Below are 22,018 nucleotides of genomic sequence, written 5' to 3'. Positions count from 1 at the left end.
GTACTGTATATCTAGACTGTACCAATAAACTCAATAAAAAGAACAAATAAATAAATAAAATCATATTTTTTCAGTAGTGTATAGACTTCTCTGGATTTTCTATTTGGAGCATAGTGTTTGCAAATGTTAAGGATTTTACTTCTCTTTTTATAATTAATTAATTTTTTTCTGAAGACACTAGGATTCATGACTTTATCAAATACAAATGATAATAGAAAATTTCTTCCCCTCTTATTTTGAAGAAAATTACATTCCATCACAAAATATGGTGCTTTATAGCCTTTTATAGATAACTATTATCAGTTTAAAGGGATTCTTTTTATTCAGAGTTTAGTAAGAGATATTATATTTAGGTTGAAGTTTATCAAATAATTTGCTTCTTGGAATTTGCTACATTTGCCTTTTCACTTTAAGCCATCAATTGTTATCCTTTAAACTCTGTGTGGGGAGTCAGCTTTCTTTGTATCTGTGGTTTAATATCTTCATCAGTTTGAGAAGATTCTCAACAATTGTGTTTTCAAAATGTTGTTTCTGCCCATTCTCTCTTCTCTTCCAAAGATATGCATATATCTTGGACTTTCTTAATATTTTGTACACATAATTTTATTTTTTTTCCATCCTTTTCAGTCTGTTATATTCTTTTTTTAATTTTTTATTGGTACATTTCAGTTATACAGTACAGTCACATTCATCATTGGGATCTTGTACCTTTACATGACAGGTCTTGGTTCTCATTTTTTCCCCATCTTATTCTTATTCTTATTATTTTTATTGTTATTCCTATTATTGTTATCTCTTGTTATTTATTATTTTTCTGAACTATCATTTTGTTCACTAATTCTATGTAATTTGCTACTGTGTCCATTTAGATCTATCCATTTCATTCTTAATTTCAGGTAATGTACTTTTCAGTTCTAGAATTTCAATTTTAAGTTTCTAATTTTATCTAAATTCTTAATTTGATTTTTAAAATATAACTATTAAGCATTTTAGTCAAATAAAAATCTCTAGACCATAACCTTATGTGAAATAATTCAGGCACATAAGTTTTAACTATTGCATTACTTCTCTTGTAAGAGAAACCCAAAACATAAATAAGGAGCAAAATAGAGTATTAGAAAGTAGGCAAAACTTCTTCAGATAGGAAGGGGGACAAGAGATGGAGAAATGGAGGAGGGGGAGGGAAATAAAAGAAAGGGATTTAAATTAAAAAAAGGAAATAGAGCTTTTGTAAATGGGGGAACAAAAGTTGGAGGCAGAGGAGGGGAAAGCAACAAAAAAATTAAGATGTACTGTGTACACCTACAACCCCCCCATGGATCCAATTATCATGTACTGAAAATATATACTAATAAAAAAAGAGTTTTGACTATCATTCTTTCTTTTGCACCTTTTCTATGTCCTTGTTGTCTTATATTTAATATTTGCTTTTTCTCTATAGGTTGACTATGTTGCTTTATTACTATCTCACATGAAATATTTAGGATGTTAACTCCTTTTCATTTTCGAATATAATTTTCTTAAATACACTGCATAAATATTATCAAATATATTCTGGCCTCTGATGTATGCTTAAACATTTCATTTTCAAGATTTTGATATTGTGATTTTGGTTTTGAACCCTTGAGTTATTTTTTAAATATTTAAATTTCAATATATTTGTTTTATATATTTTTTTAATGTCAGTATTATTTATACAATGGTCAAGCATTTATTCTGCATTAAATCACTCATACTATTATCACAGTAGATAACTCACCACAATTATGCTTTATGATTGGCAATAACATATTTTATAGTATAGGTTGTACACATATATAAATATATAAATATGATTGTGTTTTTCAGGTACTGGTTAATGAATGATTTTTTATCTCCTTCAGCTAAAAATTACTGAGAGTGGTTATATTAAAATCTTCCATTTTGATTTAGATTTGTTCTTTCTACATTGTAATTGTGGCTATTTGTAATTTATATGGTTAAAGGCAATAATATTTAGATTGTATAAGATGATTTATTTAAAATTGCTGCTTATTTTGCTACTTTATTTTCTATTTTGGGTGATCTTGATATATCTATTCAATTTAATTGCATTCTGTATTTACCAACATTCTTTTCCATATTATTTTATTCTTTTTCTTTTTAAAATTAAAAAAGACATGTACAATTTAAAGAGGTACATATAATTCCCTTTCTTTTGTAAATGAATTTAATTTGCTTATATTTATTGTGATTACTGAAATAGTTAAATTTACTTTGTTTTCCATATACTCCATCTCCTATTTGTTCTCATTAGCTATAATTTATGATGAGGATTATGTTATTTTGTCATTCATCATTTCATTAGCTATACTATCATTATGCCATATTTTAGAAAGGATATATATATATGCATATATGTGTTTTATGTATGAACAGTTGCATGCCTTAGGATGTCTATGTTTTTATTACATGACTGACAACTCGCTTAATATGGAATTCCTGGGTCCTCTAGAAAAACATGAAACCTTTATCTAGACTGAGGCTTTCCCACATGCTAGGCAAATGTGCATCTTTGAATTTCTGGCAAGCCATCCATTTGTAGTTATGATCTTCATTCAGATCTAAAACTTCCAGGCTGGTGAGAGTGATTTTAAGTTTAGTCGTCACTAAACCACTGTGTGACAATGGATAAAGGGATGGGATCTGTGGATTCCCAAGTCGAGAAGTCTTATCTCTGAGCAGGATTTCCTCTATGCTTGCTTCAAGGATAAACAGTTGGGCTGGTGCTCAACTTTTTTCTTGGCCTCCATTGTGTCCCTTCATCTACCAGGTTCCCCAGCTGCTGTATCCCGGAGCACTCCTGCACAACTGACTTTCTGTGAATCATCACCATGAACACCTGTGAATCTCCATGCTGCTTCTCCAGAATGCAGCTTATCTGAGCTAGGGGACAAGATTTCACATTTCACACTCACTGCCTCATGCCAACTTTGTTTTCATTGAGTTTTTTGGTACATTTTAGGTATTCAGTACAATGACATTCATCACTGTGAATTTGTGCCTTTATATGATATACCTTGGTTCTGATTTTTCCCCATTTTTCTGACCTCCCTTCAACCCCTCCACCCCTCCCTGTTCACAAAGACTGTTTCCATTTTGGTTTTTTCTCAAAAATGTTCCTTTCCCTTCTTTCCTTGTCCCTACCCCTTCCACTTCCCCTTTAGACCTTTTCTTCCTATTTCAAATTATTATACATTTTGATCCTTATTTACACTTTCAGTTTCTCACACCAGAGAAACTATTTGGTATTTACATACGTGTCCTATTTATTTCACTTAAGAGTATAGCCTTAATGTCCATCCATTTAGCTATAAATCTCTCTAGTTTCTCATTCTTTGTGGCTAAGTAGTACTCTGTTTTATTTAAAAACAAACAAACAACAAAAAAAAACACGTCTTTATCCAGTCTCCAGTTGATGGGCAATTGGGCTGTTTATAAGTTTTAGCTGTTACAAACTATGCTGGCAGGGTTGTAAGGGGAAAGGAGCCCTTCTCCATTGTTGGTGGGAGTGCAGATTGGTGCAACCACTATGGAAATCAATATAGAAACACCTCAAAGAACTAGGATTAGAGGTTCCATTTGACCCTGCTATTCCCCTGCTGGGTATCTTCCTAAAAGAATCATACCACAGCGATATATGTGCCTCGTGCCAACTTTGACCCCCATGTTGGTAGGTGCTAATGAGGTTCTGCCATGAAATACCTTTTCTGTTAACTCACCCTAACACCATACTGATTTTACTACATGTTGACAGGTCGCCTTAACCTCTTTCTCAGTGGAGACTTGTTTGCACAATATCTCAGCAAAAAATTCTAGATGTTTGTGGCATAGGGATGACACCATACTCATTTTTCAACTTGGCTATAGGCATTTACACCTTCGTTCCTTTATCCTTGGGGACTTCAGAGGATAGAGAAGTCACACAATTCTGAGAATTTCATCATCTTTTTGAGACCTTTGGTCTTTTATTGGGGGTTTGTTTTGTTTTTGTAAAGCAATATGGTCGTGTACTGTGATTTCCAAACTTTTTCTGGCATAGGAATTACCAATGGTAACTGAGAAAAATGGAGACACCAACACTTACCTTTCGAGATTCAGTAGCCCTGAGATAATTTACATTTCTAATAAGCATGTCTAATCCCTACTCAGGGTGATTCATACATAGTTTTACCTCTTTGAGAAACCCCAAAGTAAAAGGAAATGAGCTAAACCAGTGGTTCTACAACTTTGATCAACAGGCTAGTTGTATCAGCTTCACCAGGGAACTTGTTGAAAAGAAAATTTATGGCCACAACCACAGACCTATGGAATGAGAAGTTCTGAAGGTGGTGAGAGTCATCCATATTCTAACAAGCCCACTGCACACAAGCCTTCTGATACACACTCAGATTGCTCAAAGAATGAACCAAAAACCCAGATTCTAATCTGATCTGTATCTTCAACTTACTGACCAGAGAAACTTATTCATTCTCTCTGGACCTCAGTTACCTTCTTTACGACAAGAGGATGAGAGATTGAATGTCTCCAAAATCCGTAGAGCCTTAATCTCAAAATATTTTGTAACTTATTCTGAGCCGTATTTCTTTTTCAAGAAATAAACTGCTGCATTTGATTGAACTTCTAGTGCTGTCATTTGTATTCCATAGGAATGACCCAGGGTGCCATTGCATGTGTGTCAGTAGAATCAATCAGTTACACACAGAACAATTTGGAAGAGGAATATAAGTGTTAACAATAATTCCAAATGTCTAGTCCACAGGCAAAAAGTTGGAAGGGGCATTCTCTCTCTCTCTCTCTCTCTCTCTCTCTCTCTCTCTCTCTCTTTCTCTGTGTGTATACGTCAGAGAGAGAGAAAGTCTGGGTTCCATTAGCATGTAGCTCACCCAGCTCATTTTCTTCATGTGGCTCATTTGATCTTAATTACTAGGGCTCGTTCTTGAATTGCAGCAGCTTGTTTCAAGGAGCATATGGCAGAAGGTGCTAAGCACAGGCAGTAGACAATGTGTTACTAAAAGGAGAAGAAATTTTCCTTTACATAAGAAGCCATATGCAGCCCAAATTTATCCATACTGTATCACTGAAATGTGTATTTAAAAACTTCATCTATGATTTTTCACAGGTATTGGTTTCATTCTCTTCTCTACTTAATGAAGTCTGTCCAAAATGCTTCCTTGGCGAGGTGGGTTTTTTCTTTTCTTTTCTTTTTTGGCTGTTTTGTTGTTGTCGTCGTTGTTTTGTCTTTAAGTTTGTTTGAAATATCCACAGATTGTCTGTTCACATCAGCGACAATGAGGGTCACTACCCATTGCCTCCCTTGGAAGGTTTCTGCTGAAAAATCTCACATCCTCCCAGCATCTTTCTCCCCCACAGCATCTTCAGCTCTCAGGTCTCAAAAGGTCTTGTTGTCAAGGTGCTCTTTCCTTGAAAGCAGAAAAACTGTGAAAGCTCCCACACTTGCACTCTGCGAGGGAGCAAAGCAGCCGGTTTGCACTTCCCCTTGGTCCTGAGTCTCTGTCTCTCTCGATGAGACAGCAGGTCTCTGGAGCTTTCTCTGTATGCCTTAGAGGACACCTGTGAAGCATCAGCCCCAAGCCTGTGGCACTGTGCCAGCCATCTTGATGTGGCCTTTTGCAAATTTCCTTCATCAACATACTTCTTTGAAATTTTGTCTTGAAAGCTGTATCCCTTTTCCCCTTGCCCAGGAAAAGTTCATTTGCTGTCACCTTCCCTCGGCCACAGACCTTTGAGAGAACACATTAGACACAGGTCTGGAGAGATTCTTTTTCATTTACAGCAACTGCTCTGTCTCCCCATCATCCTCAGAGCTGCATTTTTCCAACTGTGGTACCTACAAAATCTAATTGCTTGGCACCACTGCATTTCTGACATCACAGTCTGTTTCCATGGCAAGTGCCACCAATTCAGCATGATGACTTCTCTGCCAGAAGCAGAGGATGCGCAGAGAGGGAGACAACATTTGTTTAAGCATAAATATCTTTGATATTTAGCAAAGAGGCAAAAGATTCTATGGAAGACAACAGAGGAAGCAAGAATTCCAGGTTTTATGGTGCCTGGCTTCCAGGGGTCCTGTTTGGTAGAAGGCAGGTGTTCAACTTTCTTCGAAATGTACAGGAATATCAAGGTGGTTACTTCTTTGGCTGTATGGTTTACTGGAAATAATGTTGGTGTTCAAAATCACTTCTGATTTAAAAGGCAGAATGCCCCTTAAAATGATGCATCCGCTTTGTCATTTTGCTGTCAGATGATGATCTTGGTAGAAAGATGAGCAGCAATCATTCTAAATAGAATTGCTCATCTCCCCACAGCCCTGCCAATGAAGCCAGTTTACAGACAATTGAAGCTGTCCTCGCCTCCTTGTAGTTCTGCTGAGACTCAGCCCACCAGCTCTGCCAAGAATAAACCCTCCTAATAAGGTCTGCTGTTGAATTTACGAAGGTTTCCATAAGCAGTTTCTGCAAGGGCTCTGGAAAAACTCAAAACTGGCTCTCAAGGATGCAATTATTGCAATGAAAGCTTGAGAACATTGTGTCTGGAAAATTACTATGTTAGAGTCTGGTTTTCACCGCTCTCTTCTCTTCACTGCAACTTGCCTCTTCGAATTGTGGGCCAAAGAGGCCATTGGAGTGCATGTCCCTAACTCTTTTGGACACAACTTTTCTTGATTTCCACTGAAACCGATTAGTGATTTGTTTGCTGATTTGTTTTGTGATACTAAGGGTTAAGCCTCAGAAGTGAGCTACATCTCCAGCCCCTTTCTTATTTTTTATTTTGATACAGAGTCACACCCTGTGACTATGCTGCCCAGGCTAAGCTGGATCTCGTAGCTCTCCTCCTTCAGCCTTTAAGGGTGCTGGGATTACAAGCATGTGCCGCTACGGCAGGCTAAATGAAATTTTTTTAAAAAGAGAATGAAACTACGCTATTTGTTAGGTACTAGATACCCCAGATTTGCACCTGAAACTTTGGGGAATTGCTGAGGGATGAGTGAAGACTATAGCTATTTCTGTTAACAAAACACATTGGAGTTAAATGGATGACAATAATCACCCAGAGGTGGTAAAAATGAGATTTAGAAGAAAAATAAAGCACACTATGGTCTTGTTGAAGATGATAGAGAAACTGAATTTAGAAATTCCTAGAAAAAATAAGGGAAAACAAAATTTTAATTATAACTACTAATTTAATAGGATAGGTGAGAAAAATTTGGAATTCCTCTCATCAATTCAATGCCAATTATAAAAAGAGGCTGAAGTTTAAAACAAAAGAAGGAAAAGAGTGGGGAGGAGAGATTACAAAATCATATGTAAAATTAAATTAAACTCATAGATAACAATATGATTCCAAAATTTATATGAAAAGGAACTATAATTATCAAACAGTGTGGAAAGATAAAGACAAAGTTGGAGGATTCATGCTACCCTACTGAAGAGTTTATATAAAAACTTGACATTTCTGTAAAGTGACATAGATTTACACTATGCTTACTATTAAGACACTATAATATTGGCAAATGGATAGGGGCAAAAGTCAGTAATCAATATAGGGAGTCCAGAAACAGACCACTCACATTTAGAAGATTTGGATTATCATATGCAAAAAAGACTCTCTGCCATTCAATATACAACAATTAACACAGAATTGACCAAATGTACAACATAAAATTAATAATACTAGGAGAGAAATTCATAGAAAATCTTTATAACATTGGAGTTGCGAAGGAGTTTTGCATATACTACTAAACACAAATTTGGCATTTATTAAAATACAGAAAATCCTCTCAGAGATAAAAGAGTGAAAAGACAACTCACACGTAGGAGAAAATACTTGCGAATTGCATTTTTGGCAAAAGAAGTATAGCCAGAATATACAAAGGGGTTTCAAAAGTCAACAAGAAAAAAAATTTCAATTTTCTTTAAACAAGAACAACTTCTATTTCAATCCAAAGTCAGCAACATAGTACCCAGTTCTACCACCTCATAGATAAAGACAAAACAATTGTCAAAGCAGTGGTTGTTAAGACCCTGAATGTTAGTCTGGCAGTGAGGATGGAGAACCCTGAGCAATTGGAAACAGAGAAAGCCCTGTGATTGCTCCAGTTTACACTATGAGAGCTTTCAGGCACTGCCACAGGAATGGAAATTTGGGTGTCACCCATCAGACTTGATAAGAGGAGACAGGATTGAGAACCAAAGGAAACAGAGGCAGCTAGAGTTTGCAGGACAGAGTACCAGACAGGAAAGTGCTACACAAAGAGTAACGGGAAATTAGCCCTTGAATATATTCATTGCCATGGTACCTCCTGAGGAATCTTTAAAGTGTGACCCAACAGGAGAAAGCTATATCCAAATTACTTAGCTGTATCCCAGATCCACGTTCAAAATATTTATAAGAATCCAAAATTATCAGCATCTAACCAAATAAAAATCTTACTGTTTAACATCCATTTAAAGTTATCAAACATGAAAATAAGTTAAGAAACTATGGTCTATAATAATAAGGAATATTAATAAATAGGCACGAACCAAGTAATAATACTGACACTAGAATTACCATACAAGGATACTTAAAAAACCAATTATTATAATTAGTCCAAAGAAGAGCAATCTATTTAAAGCAGAGAAAAGACACAATAAAAATAATGGAAATGTACAAATAGATGTGCTGCGGAAATAATAAACATAATAAGAAATAATGAAAAACTTATATGAAAACTTAAGTTTTAGAAAAGTTAACTACTACAGACGGAATCAAGAAGTAGAAAAGCTTTTGCTCAATATATCTTAGAGGTTAAATGTGCAGACAAATAAAATTACTTGTATCCTGTCACTCACAGCTGTGTGACTGTGAGCACTTCTGTAACACAAACAACTCATTTAAAATTGTTTCTTATTAATTAGAGTCATTCATAGGAAAATGGAGCATATTGAGGATATACTGCTAGGTGAAATAAATATGTCACACATGTATAAATGCCGAATAGTTTCTCTGGTGTGAAAAACTATGATGGTACATAAGATCCTAAAGATGTATTTGACAATGTGAAATAGGAAGAAAAGGGCTAAAGGTGTAGGGGAACTGGGAAGAGTAGGGGAAAGGAAATAAGGGGAAAGAAAAAAATATGAGAAAATGAAAAAATGGAAATAAAGTATTTGTAAAAAGGGAAGGGTAGAGGGGGTGAAGGGAGGGTAGGGATAAGGGGAAAAATGAGAACCAAGACTGTCATGTAAAGATACAAGATCCCAATGATGAATGTAACTGTTCTGTATACCTAAAATGTACCAATAAACTCAATGAGGAAAAAAATAAAATTGTTTCTCATTATAAAATGTGAACTATATCATAGTTCATTTGAGAGGTTAATTGAGTCTTTACAGGTTAAATATTTAGTAGACTTAAGCTTCTACTTTTTATATCCATATTCCTTTTTTTTCTTTCTCTGGTCTAATTGTGTTAGCTAATATTTTCAGAAATATATTGAACAGAAGTGGTAATAGTGGACATCTTTGTCTTTTTCCTGTTAGAGTGAAAAGTTTCAGTTTTTTGACCAGTTAGTAGGATGTTGGCTGTAGGTTTGGCATAGATGGCTTTCACCAGATTGAAATAAAGTCCTTCTATTCCAACTTTATTTATTTTTTTTAAAATCACAAATGGATGTTGGACATTGTCAAATGCTTTTTCTGTGTCAATTGAGATGATCATGTGGTCTTTCTCCTTGGTTCTGTTAGTGTGGTTTATTACATTTGTTGATTTGTATATGTTGAACTATCCTTGCATTCTTGCAATGAATTCTAGTGAGTCAAGATGTATAATCTTGATGATTTTTCTTATCAGTACCTTATTTAGTATATTTGCATCTATGTTCATTAAGGAGGTTGACTGGTAGTTCTTTTTTGGGTGGACCCTTTACTTATTTTTACTTTGAGATTTCTTTGTTGATTTTTTGTCTAATTGATATATCTATTGTTTCTTCTGATCAGTTTTGGCATGAAATTCACATTGTCTTTAAATAAGATAGGTACCTCTGCTTTTTTCCAGGTTCCTGTGGCATGGAGTATTCTTTCCCATGCTTTGATTTTCAGTCTATAAATTTCTTTCTGAGTTAAATGTGTTTCTTGTATGCAGAATATTGTTGAATACACGTTTATATAAGAGAAGAGTGGTATGGATTTATATTACCTCTGTGATGCGCATGTAAACAAATTCAGAACCTGTTAGATGGAGCACTATGTGGGTAAAAATCCCAGCTTGGTACTTTTGCACATGCGCACAAACTTTGCTGTTCATCATACCAAGGGGGTAAACACAAAGATTGCTTCCTGTATCCCCAGGTGCAGCTACTGAGATGCACATCTAGCTGCTATTATGCTAAAGTAAAAATTTATAGTAGAAAAGTATGGAATGGGTCATTATAACCCACTATTATACCCTTTGGGATTTATTAAATACTGCATTCTCTGGTGTGAGAAATCAAAAGTGTAAATAAGGATAAAAATGTACAACAGATATTGGGAAATGGGGAGAAAATGTTCAAAAAGCAAGGGGAAAGGAGGAGGAGGGAGAAAGGATGAAAGAACAAGAAAAAAGGGAATAGAAGGAAATAAAACAAAGCTTTTATAAATATGGAGGGTAGGGGAAGAAAAGGAGAAAAGAGGAAAGGGGAACGGGACCAAAAAGAAGAAGCAAGATATATCATGTACAGGTACAAATTCCCTATGATAAATGTTATTATATATATTTAAAATGTACCAATAAAAATTTTAAAATATATCATATATATAATACAAGTTCCCTATGATGAATGTGATCAATATATATGACAAATATGTGCTAGTAAAAAAAAGTTAAAAATTGTTTAAAATAGTACAGTGCATACAGCATACAATAACATGAATAAGATTCATCTCCACCGATATTATTACTGAAAGAAGTCATGACTATTACAAAGTATTCCACTTATGGTGCAAATTCCAGAGAAACTTACGTAAAAAGTGACATAGAAAAGTCCCAAAACATAATTGAGACTGGAAAAAGTAAGACTCAGAAACATATACAATATGATTCCATATAAAGTTAAAGTTAAAACATGTAAGATAATGACTTACATATCTTGAATGCATCTATATATAAGATAAAGAAATATATAAGATCGACAGGAATATAATAATGTTCACATTTGCATTTAAAAGGAGAAATGACAAGAAAATTCAAGTATTCCTGTAAACGACTACTTATAAAATTACTTGAGGCATATGTGACAAAATATTATGATTTATTAAAATTTTATGATTCTCTTCTATATGTTTTAAGTATTTCATAATAAAAAGAATTTATGACTGGACAAAACACTTAAATATTAAAATTAGAAAAGGTCAAGTATTACGGACAAAATTAATAGTGAGCAGAAGACAATATCTAGACATACCTAAATATCATTTTTCATTCAAGGATAAGACATGATGGAAACATCCAGGCAGAAAAAAAGAAGTTAACAACCAAGGAATAAAAGTCTTAGGGGACCTCAAACTCTGCTGCACACTAAATAGCAAAAGTCACTAGGACAAAGTCTACAGAGATCTTAGAGGAGACAGAACAATAGTTTTATGCCCAAATCAATTATTGATTTTGTGTGAAGTCAATAAAGATATTCTTAGCTGTCCAAGGACTCAAAAGTTGTGCTAAGCCTAAGTTCTTCCTGACATATGTAGTCAAATAAATTTCAGCTGTATAAGACATCAACCTGTATAAAAACCTATATGCTATAGTAAAAAAGAATTAAGATGAAGAGTGTAAACTATAAAATATAGAGTTAAGCCCAAATAATCATGACTAAACTTAATTCAATGTTAATAATAATATTTGACAGACCTCACAAATTAATATTATAGCTCCAAATTCACAAAGAAAGAAAAAGGTAGAGAAAAGAATTAAAGAAATGTTTCTGTTGTCAGAGGGTGAAGAGAGATACATGCCTGTCTTTGGGGCAGACTTTTATTTACAAGTCTCAATAAGCAGAATAATTTAGAAATATAGTTGAGATTTCCAATTTCAGCTCCAATATGTAGTGAACATAGACACCATCAGTCCTATGTTAGCTAAGGTTCTCCAGAGAAATAGAACCAATATCCAGTGTGTGTGTGTGTGTGTGTGTGTGTGTGTGTGTGTGTGTGTGTGAGGTGGGGGGCTAAATGTGAAGCATTGGCATATAAGATCATGAAGGCTGAGAAGCTCCAAGATCTACTAGGTGAATTGGCAAACTGGGGACCAAAGAGAACTGAAGATTGGTTCCACTCTTAAGGCCAGCAGGCTGGTGACCCACGGAGAGCTGTTGTCTCAGTTAAAAAGGGAAGGCAGGAAAAGCCCTGTTTCCCAGTTTTAATAGAATCAAACAGGACGAATTTTCATAACTAGGTAAGGGTTGATTTTTAAAAAAATTTTATTGAACCATTCAGCTGATTGGAAGAGGTTCACTGAACTTATCAAGGGTCATCTGCTTTATGTGACCTGATTATTTAAATCTTAATTTTATTCAAAAGTACCCCCAGAAATACAGAGAATAAGGCTTGATCAAATATGTTTGCACCCAGTTAAACCATAAAACTAAAATTCACCTCTTACAAGAAGTTGGACAAATTGAAAATTGTCACATCTCTCAGTTCCATTAGGAAACAAGTTTTCGGGGCAAACTGAGACTTTGAAATCTGGAGAAAGAGATATCTAGAGATTCAGATCTGTTCATTTGAAGTAGAAACTATTGAAATTATAAACCAGTAGTACATAAATGATGATTTTGATGACTTTGCTACATGTGGGCTCACATGACAATACAACATTCTTAGGTTCACAGTCTTGCAAGGACCCTACATTTTCCTAGGCTTTCCTTTCAAGAACCCCACCAGAGGTGAAGTCCAAGAAAGAGCCTTTGATGGTTGTGAAGGTGAGAAAGGAAAAGTAACCCCTGGAATGTGGATAAAAAGAATTCCTAGAACCCATTGTAAGATCCAAGGGGAAGGGCATTTCTCTCATTTCAGTGCCCTGTCACTCTTCAGCCACACTGAAGGGAAGACAAGAGCGATCCATCTGCCCAAAATCCTTCTATTGCGGTCCTAAGCCTTAGTACCTCAGAATGTACCTATATTTAAGGATAAAGTCTTTGAATGAGTAACTAATTTAAAAAGAGATAATTAGAATGGGCCCTAACTCATAGCTGGTATCCTTACCAAAAAATGAAGAGGTTTGAGGGGAGGGTTAGGACACAGACAAACACAATGACAGACATCCCATAAGTCAAGAAGACATGCTTCCCAGAAAATTAACCCCACTGGCACCTTGATCTTGGACTTCTAGCTACCTAATCGTTTGCTCTTTGTTACGGCAGCTACAGAAAGTTAATGATGCCAAAAGAACCATTTGTAAAAGTCTTAGACCAGAGACACTGCTTTACTGAAAGACTAAGGTTTTGTTGGAAGATCATGGAATAATTCTTCTCCCTCATTCTTAGCAACACTAATATGGGCAATTCCCAATGAGCTATGTGATCATTACATACTACAAACATTGTACTACTAAAATTGAATTTTAAAAACTGAAATTTTTAAAAACAATAGTAGATTGCAGCAGAGAGCACTGAAAGATTCAGACTCTCTCTGTAGAAGAATACTTAGTCCAAAAGGGAAAAAATTTGTAACATCTGGTGCATATAGATGCAGAAAATTTAGAACAAAGCTCAGTTCCATCCAGACGAACATATATCTGATATTAAAGACTTACCTTGGTTCCTAATATACAATACAACATATCCCACTTAAATTAAAAATTAAGACACTTTTAAAATATGAAAAACAGCCTGGAGAGCAAAAGGAAGCATCAAATTCAGATATGACAAAAATTGGGGGTTTATTACACAGGGAATTTAAAATAACTAGTATTAATACATTAAAGACTCTAACAGAAAGTTTCGGCAAAAGCAAAAGCTGATTGGTAATATAAACATAGAGATGGGCATTCTAAGAAAGAAGCCAAAGGACATGCAAGAAATAAAAAGCCGTGTGAGAAACTGAAAGTGTAAATAAGAACTAAAGGGGATAATGGATAATGCGGAATAGAAAGAAAAGGTGAAAGGGGAAGGGGAAAGGGGAGAGGAGGGGAAAAAAAGAGGGAATGGGATTAATATGAGAAGAAGAAAAAATGGCGAGTCTCTTTAGGTAGGGAGGGTGGAGGGGTTGAGGGGAGGGCAGGGGATGGGGAAAGATAAGAACCAAGATGGATTATGTGAAGGCGCAAACTCCCAGTGATGAATGTCGTTGGGTCGTATACCTTAAATGTACCAATAACATTAATTAATTAAAAGAGCTACTTCAATAAAGAGTGCCTTCGATAGGATCTCCGATAGATACGAAGGAGAGAGCTACTGAGCTTGGAGGTAGGCCAATAGAAATTCCAAACCTGAAATGAAAAGGGGAGAAGAAGAATGAAGACCAGAACACGGCACTCAAGGACTACACGAAGTTTATACACAGCTTATGCATCAACGGAATAACAGAAGGAGAAGAGCAAAACAAACGATCAAGGAAATAATAACGGACAACATTCCAAAATTAATTGTGGACAACAAATTATAGATTCAAAAATTTTTTTAAAAACAAAAAGGCACTAACCATATTATTTTATAATTTCGAGAGAGCAAAAACAAAAGTGAATTCTTGAAAGAAGCTACAGTGTTATGTACATGCATCCAGTCCCCAGGAGGAATGTAATCATTGTGTCCAGCAAACATGAATTAATAAAATGTGATTTTTCAATGATTTAAAAGTTAAGGAAGCTGGAACCTGAATATACCTCACTTGCCAAAGAACAAGATGAGATTTCCGATTATTATCGGAAACCATGCGAGCAAACTGAATGACAGCAACATCAGAAGAAACAAAAGACAGAAATTCAAGTGCTTTATTATAAGGCTCCTATATCCGAGGCAGAATAGTGTCATTTGAAAGGGAACTTTCATTAGTAAATATGGGCATTGTAAATGCTAGGAAAACCATTAGAACATTTTTAAAAGAAGTATAATTTAAATACTATGAGAAGAGATAAAATTAGATCATAGAAATGCTCATTTAAAACCAGATAAAGCAGGCAAAGAAACCTCTGGCAATGAATATGAATATAAAGCAGTTATAAGCATTGTTACTATTAATTCAGATATATCAGTAATCACTCTAAGTATGAGTAATATTCACAAGTGTAAATACACACACAGAATGCCAGAGGTTTAAAAATTAAGCACAAGACACAACTCTGTTATTTTTAAGAAACTTTCTTTAAACAAAATGACAAATTGAAACTAAAGGGCAGAAAAGAATATATCTTTACTAACAATAACAAAAAAGAAATCATTAAACACACACACAAATAACAAAAACAAAAAAACAAATGCTGGTGAAGTTGTGAGGGGCAAGAAACTCTTCCTTATTTTTGGTGGGAATGTAAACCTGTACAACCACTGTGGAAATCAGTATAGAGATTCCTCAAAAAGCTAAAAATAGAAATTCCATTTGACCCAGCTATACCTCTCCTCTTTTCCCAAAGGAGTTAAATACATCAAACTATAATGACACATTAATACTTATGTTTATGGAAGCACAGCTCACAATAGCTAAGCTCTGAAAATAGCTTAGATAACAAAAGCCATTAATGTCAACAGATGAATGGGTAAAGAAAAGGTGGTGCAGGCAGATCTGGTGACGCTGCTGTTCAGCCCAGAGGAGGTGGGGCTCCCCTCCCCCCAGCAGCCCACCCAGGGCCCGGGGGACAGGAGCCTGCCTCAGGCAGAGAGGTGAGGCACAAGGATGAGCTATGACAATGCCAGGCCACACACAGATAAGTGTGAGGGCCCAGGGGGAGGAACTCTGTCCTGACTGTGAATTTCCCAGCCTCTGAGAGCCATGGACCACAAGGGTTCCTTGGTCTGCTGCCCAGCCTAGGGCATCCTGCTCATCACCCTCTGAGTGATGCTAGTGTTCTTGAAGTGGACATGGAAGGACACCACGCCCCTGCAGGCCTGGCCGAAGGCTCAGCAATGGGCCCAGAGCCATGGAATGGCCTGTGTGGCAGCAATAAAGTATTTAAGCACCTCTGTAAACCAAGGGGGGGAGGGAGGGCGGAAGAAAGGAAGGGAGGGAGAAAGAAAATGTGGTATATATACACAGTGGAGTAGGATGGGTTCCAGTCATTTTTAGGAAAATGAATGGTTCTTGAGGCTACAATATTAAGTAAAATAAATCGGCCCCAGAAGGATAAATATAACCTGGTTTCTCTTACATGAGAAACTGAAAGAGTGAATAAAGAATAAAATAATAGAGAGACAGTAGGAAACAGAGAGGTAGATATTTTGGAGATGGGAAGGAGATCAAAGGAAGGTGTAGGGAAAAAGGATAAACAATGATTAAGATATTACGTGTGTGTGTGTATATATATATATATATATACACACACACACACACACCAATACCCCAAAGTGAATGTAATTGTTAGGTATTATAGCTATATACCATAAAAAATAAAAGTAACAATAATAGGAAAATTGTGGTAATTATATTAAATATATAGGCATATATTTAATACAGAGGCAATTGTAGTAACTAATTGAATATATAGGCATAACAACCTTAAACATATATGTGCTTAATGAGTATCAAAATAAGTGGAACAACTAATTAAACTGAAAGAAGATAGATAGATAGATAGATAGATATTTACATTACAGTTTAAGACTTTGACATTCCCTGTCAATAACTGACAGATCAAGTGGGAAGAAAACCACTGAAGATATATTTGACCTTAACAGCATTCTCAATCAAGTTGAACTAATTAATTGAGTATTATAGGATATTCCAAAAACAGCTGCCCATTTTTCTCAAGTCCCCATGTAATGTTCCTCAAGATGGACAAAGTCTTAGACCATGGAACACACCTTAAGAAATCTAAAATATAGATGTCATAGAAACAAAGTTTACAGTTCACAAGGAAATTAAAAACTGGAAATCAATAACAAAGGTACCTTTGTTATTTGAACATCCTCAAATATCTGGAATTTAAGGAACATAGTCCAAAAGAACATATAAGCCAAAGAAGGAATTTCAAAATTATTTGAAGATATTTAAGTGGAGAAAGGTTTTAACTTGATATTATTACATTTGTTGATTCTCAGTACTGTTTCCGGTGCAACTGGATTCTGTCAGAAAAATCTTTGCCCATGCTATGACTTCAAGAATTTTACCTATTTTGTCTTTTAGCAGGTTCCTTTTATTTTACCATTTATTTCTTTGATCCATTTTTATTTAAGTTTAGTACATGATGAGAGGTATGGGTCTATATTCAATTTTCTGCACAGGGATAGCCAGTTTTTCCAACACTTTATTAAAGAGGCTATCTTTCTTCTATATGTTCTTCACCTCTTTGTCAAGGATCACACAACAAAAGTAACAGCCAAAAGGCTGAAAAGACAACCCACAGACTGGGAAAAAAAATTGCCAGCTATTTATCAGACAGAGAACTAATTTATAGAATACATAAAGAAATTTTTAAAACCCAAAGTAAAGTATCCCATCAAGAATGGCCAAGTGAAATGAATAAATGTTTCACAGTTGAAATGGCCAATAAATACATGAAATGAATGACAATTCTGGTCATTAGAGAAATGCAAATTAAAACAACATTGAGATTCTACCTTACCCAGAAAGAATGGTCATCCTCAAGAAACCAAATTATACATGCTGGTGAGGCTGAAGAGAAAAAAGAATATTGTCAGTGAGAATGTACAATTACTATGAATGTCAGTATGGAGATTCCTCAAAAAACTGGAATAAAATTCCATTTGACCCAGCTATTCCCCTTCTGGATATTTTCCGAAAACAGATAAAGGCATCACATTAACAGTGATACATGAATACCTGTGTTTCTGGCAGCACAATTCATAGTAGCTAAATCTTAAAAGTAACCTATATATCCATAACAGATGAATGGATAACGAAAGTGTACACAATAGAGTACTAATCTGCCATAAGGAAGGATGAACCTGAGACAGGGAAATGGATACATCCTGAGACTATAATGTTAAGTAAAATAAATCAGGGAAAGATTTATTTAGCTCATGGTTTGTAGAAGTTTCAGTCCATAATTATCTGGTTCCAAGAAAGGCTAGCTTGTCAGAGGGGCAACACAGAGAACAGCTCGTGGTGTCCAGAAGGTAGCAAAGGCAACAAGGGACCTTAGCAGTGTCTCTCTGCCCCTCTTATCCTATCCAGAATGCTTAGGGCAGGAAGCACTCACACCCTTAATCCTAGTGCCCCTGAGCCTAGCATTGCACCATGAGCCAAACACGTAGACCAGACATACACATACACAGCCACCTCTGAAGAAGCCCCACTCGTGACCACATGAGGCTTTGGGAACATCTAAACAAATGCCATAACAGATATTTTAGATAAAATGGAAAAATTCCTTGAGAGACGCAGGCTACCAAAACACACCAGGAGAGATCATCTAAATCCTCTAATGCTATTATGAAAGTGAATCATTAATTAATAACCTTCCCAAAAGAAAACATTATGCCCTGATGGATTCACAAGTGAATTCTACTCACAGTCATTGATAAATTTAAACCAGTTCTTCACAATCACTTCCAGAAAATAGAAGACAACCTCACTATATAAAGTTATTATTACCATGATACAAACATCAGATAAAAGTATTACAAGAAAGAAAATCTACAAGCCAATGCCTTGTATAACATATGCATAAATAGGAAAATCCTTGAAAAATATTCGAACCCAATGATGTATTAAAAAAGTTGTGGGCCAGGGATTTAGTTTAGTGGTTCTGCCTGCCTTGCAAGTGCAAGGATCCAAGTTTGATCCCCAGGACCAAAAAAAAGAAAGAAAGAATTGTATACCATAACCAAATATGACTTATTCTAGATATGCCAGGTTCAACAGTGCAAATCAATCAATATATCACATCAACTTTCTAAGGAAGAAAAAGCAGATGATCATATTAATTGACAATGAAAAAAGCATCTGACAAAATCCAACAAACATTCATAATAAAAACTCTCAGAATCTCAGAACACAGAGGAACTTTCTTCACTCGGTAGAGAACAGCTACAAAAATCTGCAAACATCAAATTTAATGGTGAGAAATTAGATGCCTTCACACCAAAATCAGGGATAACACCAGGATGGGCCCTCTCACCACTGCTGTTCTATATTGTAATAGAATTCCTACCTAAACAATAAGACAAGAAACAAATAAAAATATACAAAATCAGAAGGAAAATAAAAAAACTATCCTTGTTCACAGATGATATAATTATTTATATAGAATATCCAGAAAATCCAAAACAACATCAAAGGTCCCTGGATAATCCGGGAGTGTTGTTCAGTGGTAGATCAGGTGCTTAATAGGCACACAGCCCTGTGTTCAAACCCTTGCACCATAAAACAATGCAAACAGAAACTTCTAGAACTAGTAAGTGATGACAGCTTGACAACTGCCTGCTGTGGTCATTTTCTCAAAAACGTATTAGCCCAGCTAAACTGAGAAAAATGTTGAACAAATCCCAACACCCAAATGGAGAAATTTCTACAAAATACCAATGCTTCTGAAAAAAGACAAGATCATCAAATACAAGCAAAATCAGAAACTACAACAGTCAGGAGAACCCTAAGGAAATACGACTAAAAAATACAATATACCACTGTGGGTGGAACCCTGGAACATGAAATGGACATTGTGGGAAACTAAGGAAGTCTGAATAAGGCATTATCATTAATTTAATGATAATGTGTCAATATTGGTTCATTCATTGTAACCAATGTACCATCTTAAAATATGATAGCAATAACAGGACGAACTGGATGGGGATATGTGGGAAATCTCTATACAATCTAAAATAACTTCCTAAACTGAAAGTATGCACAATCAGGAGTTTGCTTAAAAAATATAAGCAGCTATTTTGCTCTCAATAATACAAGTGTGACTTCTGTGTTCAGTTGTAAAACTCTAGTAACATTCAGTCTTGGTGAGGAACACTCATACTTTACGTGGAAATATAAAATGGCACAAGTACTTTACAGTATGAATCTCCTAATGTATTCTTCATCCACAACTACAATAATATTTATAAAAACACAACTACAAGAAGGCTTGTGCAAGGACATCTGTAGCACTTTTATACATAATGGGCAAAAGGTGTAACAATGTCCCTAACATGAATAACCACTTGTGATATCATCATACAATAGACACAGCTTAACATTAAAAAAAAAAAAAGACCACTTACGTTTCCAGCAACACGAAGGAGTCTCAAGATGTATGCTGAGCAAAAAGTCAGACACAAGAGAGCACATAACATAGATTCTATGACGTTCTAAAACAGGCAGAGGGATTTATAGTGAAATAATCCAGGAAAGTGTTGCTTCTGGGGGAGCAGCAGTTAACATGGAAGGGCCCGAAGGAAATGTCTTGAGCAAGGAAAATATTTCATGTCTCAATAGGAGTGAAGGTTACCTGACTATGTGAATCTGACAAAACCCACTGCACTGTACGTTTAAGATGTGTATACTTCAGTGATGTAAATCTTACATTTGGAAAGAAACTGTGTGGGGATGTAGCTGCATAGTGGAGCCCTTGCCTGCTACCTGCAAGGCTCCGGGCTCCATCCCCAGCACAGTGAAGAAAAAGGAAACAAGAGGAAAGATTGAGAGCGAACTGTTAAAAAAAAAAAAAAAATGTAGGACGGGGTATTTAGCTTAGTGGTGCTAAATTCTAAATTATTTAGCTCAGGAACCCAGCACTAAGGGGTGCTCACAAAAACAGGATGTGAGGCTTCTACTGCTGGTGTAAGGAATGCAACCAGCTCGCCAGGAGGAGCAAGCACTTTACTGACACAAAATTCAAGGAGTATAGAATTTGACCCTGTGAATACTTATATAAGAGCCGCGGAATAATCTCCTGCACAGAGGATTCAGTAAATAGCAGTGATGCACGTTTTCATCTGACTGCTTCTCGCCCCAATGCTCCGCGAACTGAGAACCTGCTGCAGCTGCTTGGCCTCCCTAACACTCTTAACTCTGTTGATGCAGGCTTCCCGCAGCTCTGTTCCCACAAACCCTGATTCATTTATTGTAGCCTGAATTAATCAGCCTATTAGTAATCATGGTAATTGAACTATTTGTTGTGAGTTCATCAGATCTGCTATTGAGGAAAATAAACATCTTGGTTTATCCGTGACATGTGTTCCCAAGAAATGCTTCACTTAACACCCAGCTGTAAATCTGAATAAGATTGAGAAGAGAAATTTCCATAGACAAATGTTTTGGCTAACTGTCTCCTTTGGCATTTCAACTGAAATCTTCTCTTTGAAAAATATAGCTGCCATTTGAACCAAGATTTCTTTAGTTTATTCCACTTCCAATTAGTGGTTCAGCTTTGCGCTGGCATTTCTGTTCCAGCAGCTGCAGCGAAATCACTGGGCCAAACGCTGCCGCCCCCATTTGCCTACATGCCACGTATTCTGACGGACCCCAGTGCCAGGGGGCGAAAGCTGCCCCCAAATATCCACTGTCCTGTTCATTAATGCTTCAGTGAGCCCACACTGAGGGCAGTAAAAAGTTTTCTGGAGAACATAATCTGTTTATAGCTCAAATAAAGGGTCTTTGAATGAGCGAAGGCATTGTTAAAGCCATCAAAACAATCGCAATTAAAAGGGAAAAGTACTCCCTTTTCCCCTGCCCTTGGTAAATCATATCCTATAGTAAAAATGGTCATCATTCAGGAAAATTTGGACTTCCCCTTTTAAAACATAACAATGAACCTATTTAGTAAGCATCTTTGACCTAGAGGTTCTATACTGGGCACATCCCAGTTGCAACTCAAAACCAGAAGTTGCTCTTTCTCCTTA

Source organism: Fukomys damarensis, unplaced genomic scaffold (assembly GCF_012274545.1).
Source record: "Fukomys damarensis isolate Sample0158 unplaced genomic scaffold, DMR_v1.0_HiC HiC_scaffold_37, whole genome shotgun sequence".
Taxonomy (NCBI): domain Eukaryota; kingdom Metazoa; phylum Chordata; class Mammalia; order Rodentia; family Bathyergidae; genus Fukomys; species Fukomys damarensis.
This window is presented reverse-complemented; position numbering follows the sequence as displayed.